Source organism: Lactuca saligna, chromosome 1, assembly GCF_052625555.1.
Source record: "Lactuca saligna cultivar CGN05327 chromosome 1, ASM5262555v1, whole genome shotgun sequence".
Classification (NCBI taxonomy): Eukaryota; Viridiplantae; Streptophyta; class Magnoliopsida; order Asterales; family Asteraceae; genus Lactuca; species Lactuca saligna.
Window position 1 is genome coordinate 89,650,480 of NC_136417.1, and position 8,733 is coordinate 89,659,212.

Consider the following 8,733-nt stretch of genomic DNA (forward strand, 5'->3'; position numbering starts at 1 on the left):
TCGATACATATAATCACATGTGATTATATACATGAGAAAAACTAATGAATCAAAAACACAATCACAAATCTTTATAGGTGGAGGTGGGGGTGGTCGCGTCAGGGTGATGGTGATGGGTGGTGGTGGTGTGAGGTGATGGGTGGGTGGGTTGTTGCAAGTGTTGGTGATATTGATGGGTGGTGGTGGTGGTGGCGGGTGGTGTGGGTGGGTGGTGATGATAGTGGGTGGTTGTTAGTGGTGGGTAGTGGTGGGTAGTGATAAGTGGTAGGTGATGGTTAGTGGTGGTGGGTAGTGATGAGTGGTGGTGGCGGGTGGTGCTTGGTAGTGGTGGGTGGTGGGTAGTGGTTGGTGGTGGTGTGTAGTTATGGATGGTGAGTGGTGGTAGTGGTTGGTGGTAGGTAGTATGGATGGTAGTTGGTGGTGGTGGGTAGTGATGAGTGGTGGTTGGTGGTGGTGGGCGGAGGTTATGGTGGGCGTGGTGGGTGGTGGGTGGTGGGTAGTAATGGTGGGTGGTGGGTAGTGGTGATGGGTAGTTATGGGTGGTAGGTAGTGGTTGTTGGTGGTGGTGGCGGGCGGTGATGATGGGTGGTGGAGGTGGGTAGTGGCGGCGGGTGATGGGTGGTGGTGGTGGTAGCGGGTGGTGGTGGTGGTAGCGGGTGGTGGTTGTCAGTGGTGATGGTGGTGGTGGTGGTGGTGGTGGGTGATGGGTAGTGATGGGTGGTGGGTGGTGGTGGTGGTTAGTGATAGGTGGTGATGGTGGGTATCGATGGGTGGTGGTAATTGGTGGTAGGTAGTGGTTGTGGGTGGTAGTGGCAGGCGGTGGTGATGGGTAGTGGAGGTGGTGGTGGTGGTTGGGTGGTAATAGTTGTGGGTGGTGATGGTGGTGGCGGGTGGTGGTGATGGTGGTGGGTAGTATGGGTGGTGGTGGGTAGTGATAAGTAGTGGTGGCGGGTGGTGGTGGGTGGTAGGTAGTGGGTAGTGTTAGTGGTGGGTAGTGGTTGGTGGTGGTGGGTAGTTATGGGTGGTAGGTAGTGGTTGTTAGTGGTGGCGGCGGGTGGTGGTGATGGGTGGTGGTGGTGGTTAGGTGGTGGATGGTGGTGGTGGCGGTGGGTGTTGGTGGTGGTGGCTAGTGATGGGTGGTGGGTTGTGGTTGGCGGTGGTGGTATGTAATGGTTGGTGGTGGTGGGTAGTGATGGGTGGTGGTGGTGGTTGGGTGATGATAGTGGTTGGTGGTGATGGTGGTGGCGAGTGGTGGTGGTGGTGGTGACGGGTGGTGATGGTTGGATGGTGAGTGGTGTTAGTTAGTGAGTTTTTTAATTGTTTGTAACTATTTTTTTATTTATGTAAATATTATTTTATAATTTTAATTAAAAAATTGTGTGGTTCAAATTTGTTCTCAAATGTTATTGCGGAGAAAATGTTCTCGATTAAACGCTCCCATATATATATATATATATATATATATATATATATATATATATATATATATATATATATATATATATATATATATATATATATATATATATATATATATAATAAAACGAATAATAAATATATAATAGTATTCATATTAAATAACTAATTAATTAAAGATAAAATTATATAATTAAAAATAAAAAAACAAATATCAATTTAATTGAAAATTTATCTATTCTAAAAAAAAGTGATAGCACGACTACCCTTTTTATCATTTAGTCCATGTGCCTTTTATTCTCTTCACTTTTCTTTTTTTCGGAAAATAACATAAAAGCTCTTAAGTTTTTAAAAAAATATTGGTTTTACCATTAGACGTGTTTTATGTCCGGTAAAACTTGAAGTTTTGTTTAATTTGTTTATTTTTATCCTTGTAGCCGATTTGTAGGTAACCTACAGGTTACCTAATGTTAGTAATGCTCTTGAATTTTCAAAAATGTTCGGATTTATGCTTAGGTTTTTAAAAAATGTTAGGAGTTACGCTTACATTGATTATTATTATTATTATTATTATTATTATTATTATTATTATTATTATTATTATTAGATTTTTAATTGTATAAAAATGGTAACTCTTAATTGTAATCAAGTGTTTTTATTGAAGTTTTCTAATAATTACGAGGTTTTTATAATTGTTAGGTTATGTTTCTAATTAATGAATATTTATTTTGCTTATCTATTTAGTATGATGTTTAATAATAAATACATATTTATATTTGGTAATATGTACAAATACATATAATTATATTTTTATATAATATAAACCGTATAAATACATATTTTTATATTTATATGTATATAATATATTTTTATATGAAATAAATATATATTTATATTTATATCTACAAAATACAAATAAATATATTTTTAATATATAAATACATTTCTATAGGAATACATAGACATTCAAATGTATATATAAATGTTAAATACAAGTATATATATTTTAAAAAATATATTTATATCAGTAAAAATATTTTTGTACATTTAAAAATGTATTAAAAATAATAATAATAATAATAATAATAATAATAATAATAATAATAATAATATGTATAAAAATGTACTAAAAACGTATGAAATATTTTTATTCATTTAAAAATGTATGTATAAAATATTTTTATACAATAAAAAATGTAATAATAATAATAATAATAATAATAATAATAATAATAATAATAATAACAACAACAACAACAACAACCAAGGTAAGAGGACATTAAAACATTTTTGAAAAACTTAAGGGTAAATTCAAATATTTTTTGAAAATTCAAAGGCTTTACTGGCATTAGGTAACCTAGGTAACTGGTAGGTTACCTGAAAACCGGCTACAAGGGTAAAAATGAACAAATTAAACAAAACTTCGGGCTTTACTAGACATAAAACACGTCGAAGGTTAAAACCGATATTTTTGTGAAAACTTAAAGACTTTTATGTCATTTTCCTTTTTTCCTTTTAGTTCATATAAAGGCCTTTTATGCGTTTTACTTTTTAAAATAATACTTGTACCCTTTTCAACTTTGAAAAAACTTTCAAATGGCCACTTAACTATTTTTTGACAAAATTGCAAAAAGTGGTACCTGTGGTATGCATTTTTTTGAGGTTTCAGTCCAAACCTCGACTTTTTTTGATTCATGATCCTTTTGGCCTAGTTTGTACATAGAATTGGTCCCCCGACTTAACTTCCGTTAAGTTTTTGTTGTTAACCCCCTCATGTGCCTCCCACATTAGGGTATATTTGTCTTTTAACTTCTAAGGGACCATTTTTGCATCTGAAAATAATATATCCTCCTTTTTTTAAAAAAAACAGAACCTATTTATTTATTTTAAGAATTAAAAAAATAGAATATCTCTCTCTCTCTCTCTCTCTCTCTCTCCTTTTATTCTTCCCAAACACCATTATTGAAGAAGCATAACCCAAAATCCCCTGTCGAGCATCAAACAAACAAACACGCCATGGGATGGTTGTTTCCGGCGAGATCAAGAGGAGCTACTACCCTCTCGACGACTGCAATCGATGTTCAACACCTCTACAACCCTCCTACAGTCGAAAAAGCACAACCCCAAACACTTCACCTCAATCGTTGGTATTGCAGCTACTCTAATTCCCTTCCAAATCGTTGTTATCGATGACGAGAAAGAAACCACGATGAGGCTCATCATGGAGCAGCATCGCCACTTCCTTTAGTTCTTCATCGCATCTTCGCACCTTCAGTTCTTCAGTGCTTTCGCAACTTCTCTGTTTCCCTCGGATATTCCTTCCTTCATTCTTTTTCGCAAATCAATGCTTAAGCAGCCCTTGTTGCTTTCGATCTTATTCTTCCCTAATTAGTTCGATTGAGGACCTGTGTGAATGAGCTTTTTGAAGTTCCAGTCATCGCTTGGGTGTTGTATAACATCTTTCAACTGGCGGTTAACCGGATCAACAAGATAAGGAATAAATGAGTGGTGGTTAGAATCTAGCACTCCAAGTCCGATTAGGTCTATTAAAATCCTTTCCTTATCTCGTTAGTTTCTCTTTGTTGTGAAAGTAGGTCACGAAGATCAACACAATCACACCCAAACTATACACATCATTTTTTTTGTTTGATTTCTTGAGCTTTGAAATCAATTCATATTTCTATGTAAAGATGGTGAACAAATGATGCTAGAGGATCAAGGTTGATGGAAATCAGCATATCAATGAAAATGAATAGCAAAAGATCAGCATACCACAAGGACCAAACATGTAATTTACTCTAAAGAAATATAAATCGAAGCAAATAACTATAGATAGAGAAAGGTTAAGGCAGATCAAAGATTCAGGTCTGTAGTCTCGATTGATATTCTATTTGTTCTTTAACTTCAAGGGCAGTTGATTGTTGATGATAATGGGGGATGTGATCATCGGCTCAGCATGATCCTATTCATGATTAGGTAGTGGCAAAAGAGGGGTTGCGTCAGGGTCAGATTGAATACGTTGAAAGATCTGATACGATGGAGGATGGAGGATCCATGTTGATTGAAATATATTGGGATTTTTCCTTTTGATCTTCTATTTAATTGTGGTTGGGTAAGTTAGAGGTGAAGAGAATGGTTCCTGTCATGCTATTGAGGAAGACAAAGAGGACATTGGGAGTGAATTTGGAGATTCAGGAAATCTAAGAGAGTGGGATGGAGGATGAATGAGTTCATCTTGTTATGTATGTTTATGTATGAAACGAGAGAGAGAGAGAGAGAGAGAGAGAGAGAGAGAGAGACCACTTTTATTTTTTAATTGTTAAACTAAAAAAAATAGGTATTAATTTTTTTCTTTTAAAAATAGGGATATATTTTTTTAGGTGCAAAAATGGTCCCTTATAAGTGAAAAAACAAATATACCCTTATGTGGGAGGCACATGAGGGGGTTAACAGCAAAAACTTAACGGAAGTTAAGTTGGGGGACCAATTCTATGTACAAACTAGGGTAAAAGGACCATAAATCCAAAAAAAATCAAGGTTTGGACTGAACCCTCAAAAAAATGCATACCACAGGGACCATTTTTGCAATTTTGTCCTTTTTTTTTTTTTTTTTTTTTTTTTTAGGACTCTTTACCTTCCGGTAGTATTATAATCTGATTTTTTTTAATAATTACCACGTTCAACTTTATAAATTGTGATATTCACCTCTCAGATTTTAAATTGTGATATTCACCTCTCAGATTTGAAAATGCTCGTCCGCTCTACTATATATGTTATGATTTCCCATCTATTGACTATATCTACGTTTCGGCGTAAAAGTTTTATATTTCCTTTTATTTTGAAGCATTTTTCTCGAAATGCCTTTGGTCTCTGATTTTTGTTCTTTGATAATTTAAGCCCTTCTAAATTTATACATATGACTTTGATCCGTAAAATTTATGAGTTCTTCTAAATTTATATTGTTACTCAAAGAATATTTTCTACTTAAACCCATTTTTAGTTTTTTACCGATGCAATCCACCTCGAGTAGAATCTATGTCATGCAATGAAAACCCTTGAAAAGGATCTCTTTTAGCACCATTTATTTAAAAATGCATTAAAAAAACCATTTGTTAATAAAATTGTATTATATATTTATTCAATATAATATCATATCTATTTTGATTTTATGGTTCTTAAAGTCAACACTTCACATAACTACATTTCCCCACTTCTATAAGAATGGACGAAATTATGATCAGCTCTAAACATATTTTCATAAAATGAAGTTCATTGGTCTTACTTTGTTCGTGGTAGTTCTCCTGTGTCTTCTGTTATCTGCTCCTGCAAAAACCCAATGCACGAGTGTTCAGCCCCACGCCAATAAAAAAATTGGTATAGTCAAATTTATCTCTCTCTCTCTCTCTCTCTCATTCTCTCTCTCTCTCTCTCTCTCTCTCTCTATATATATATATATATATATATATATATATATATATATATATATATATATATATATATATATATATATATATATATATATATATATATATATATATATATATATATATAGGTTTAGGTTCATTTGAGACCACTTATATTTTGTGAGACCGTGATACGTATTTTTTTTTTTTTAATTTTTTTTAGTTAATTCAAGTTCCGAAAATAATATTTAAAAAAACAATTTTTAGATTTTTCCATTTATTTTGCATTTTAATATTATTTTTTAGAATATGTACATTATAATATTCTATTAGAATATTTCACGTATTTAAAAAAAAAACGGGATTTTTTTTATTATTTTTATTGTTTTTAATTAATTCAAGTTCCGAAAATATATAATATTTAAAAAAAGAATTTTTTGATTTTTCCATTTATTTTGCATTTTAAAATTTATTTTTAGAATATGTACAGTGTAATAATCTATTAAGAATATTTCACGTATTTTTCAAAGAAAATGGGATTTATTTATTCATTTTTTTATTTTTTTATTTTTCTAAGTTAATTCAAGTTCCGAAAATAATATTTAAAAAAAGAATTTTTAGATTTTTCCATTTGTTTTTTAGAATATGTCAGTGTAATATTGTATTAAAATATTTCACGTATTTTTCAAAAAAAAAAAAAAAAACGGGATTTTTTATTTGTTTTAGTTAATTCAAATTCCGAAAATAATATTTAATTTTTTTTGGATTTTTCCATTTATTTTGCATTTTAAAATTATTTTTAGATTTGGTCTCACGGTCTCACAAAATTAGAATGGTCTCAAATGAACCTGAACTTATATATATATATATATATATATATATATATATATATATATATATATATATATATATATATATATATATATATATATATATATATATATATATATATATCATTTGAAACTGATGCGATCGTAAACATTCATCTTAATGATAAAGAAAAATTATAAATAAAAGTTACTATTTTTTTCGAAATATTTGTGAAATATTGTAATAATATTACGTTATAAATAATCAAATTGAATTTATAAAATATTAAAATATTCTACTAATATTCTACTACTATTGGTAAATATGTTTAAATATTATACTGACTCCTTTACAAATTAATAGTCTATATTTGTTTTTTGGTTTTTGTCTCATAATAATTGTCTACTTCTAAAAATAAATAATATTTTTCCTAAAATACCTTTTATTATTAGTTAAACTATAATGAAATTAAATGCAACTACCATATAATTAAATTCAACTACCATATAATTAAATGCAACACAATGGTATAAATGTCATTTCATTTAATAAATTTAATGGTAATTAATGTTTTTTTTAATATATATGTTTTTTTTTGTCAATGAGCAATAATTTTGGGACAGAGGGAATGATATTCTACTTGGATTGTTAAATTTGTTAGAATATTGTAATATTCTATTATAATTTTTTGAATATTTATATGTTAATATTCTAGTAAAATATTCTAACATATTAAAAATTCGATTTGCATATCTACATTAGAAAATATGATTAGAATATTTCACATATATTTTAAAAAACGGTATTTTCTATTTATTTTTATTTTTTGGATAGAATAAATGACGAAAATAATATTTACACAGAAATCGAAAATTTTCACTTATTTTGAATCTTAATTGTTTTTATCTCCAAATCGAATGGGTAGAATTGCATCCCCATATTTTACGAAATATGATTGTCTCACATTAACTCAACCCCCACCCCTCTCTCTCTTTGTCTGTCTTTCTCTCTCTCTCTCTCTCTCTCTCTATCTATCTATCTATCTATTTATCTCTCTCTCTCTCTCTCTCTCTCTCTCTCTCTCTCTCCCCACCACCATCCGCACCTCCCCAACTGCAACTGCCACTACCACTACCACTACCACCACCTCTAACACCAGCACAATCCACTATTGTCACGTCCTTCACTTATACCTCCGCCAACTCTGCCACCACCACGTCTTTTACCACTAAGTGTTATAATCATATATGATTTCTCAATCTGTAACATACGTATATGTATAATCATTTATAATTATACATATACGTATAAACATGTATAATCATATATGATTATACCTCTCTGTCATATAATCATTTATGATTAGATATACTTTGCTGCTGTCGGTATGCTGGAGCATTAAAGTAACAAATAAGAAATATATGACTGAGGTTGATTCTCAATATCTTTATTTTTTTAATCACATGTGACCTCGCCCCCCCTCCCCCCCCTTTATATATATATATATATATATATATATATACATACATACATACATACACAGACACACATCTATACTCTCATAAAACCTGATTTATTATTAATTATTGTCATGAGACTTGTTTACATGTGTGTTTGTATTCCAATGTTTGTGTATAAATTTTATGTGCTTATGTGTTGAAGAAAAACCTATTGTAGGAGAATCTGATGATGATATAAACGGAGGCCATCATTATTATGGATGTTGGAGATGCTGGATGCATTAATGTTCGTCGTCTTTTGTTGGTCCATGTATGAATATCATGGGATGTATCGTTAAAGTCTTTTCTTTTTTCCTAAATAACTAGGATATATTTGACAATGTGTTTGTTTTTAATATTTGTCAATTTATTACATCTTTTATTTCCTTATTGCTGTTAAATGTTATGTGTTTTGTTATTACAATATGTGGTTGTTAATAGTTTAAAGTTTCATATTGTTAAAAAATCATGAGATTTACCACTTGTTGTCGTAAAAAACTATACTATACAAGTCTAGTGCTTATATTTTCCACTTTCCATTGATAGACAAATAAGAGTTTGAGAGTGAATTGAGTGACAATTTGTTGACTTAATCCATATGTTAA

General features: G+C 31.2%; 1 long non-coding RNA gene across 1 annotated transcript; it reads left to right on the top strand.

Annotated features, from left to right (window-relative positions):
• Nucleotides 1-5,664: 5,664 nt before the first annotated feature.
• LOC145000087 (uncharacterized) lies at nt 5,665-8,514 on the top strand. The gene is made up of 2 exons (XR_013661109.1): nt 5,665-5,790; nt 8,307-8,514. It is a non-coding gene; the product is annotated as an uncharacterized LOC145000087 (long non-coding RNA).
• Nucleotides 8,515-8,733: the final 219 nt, after the last annotated feature.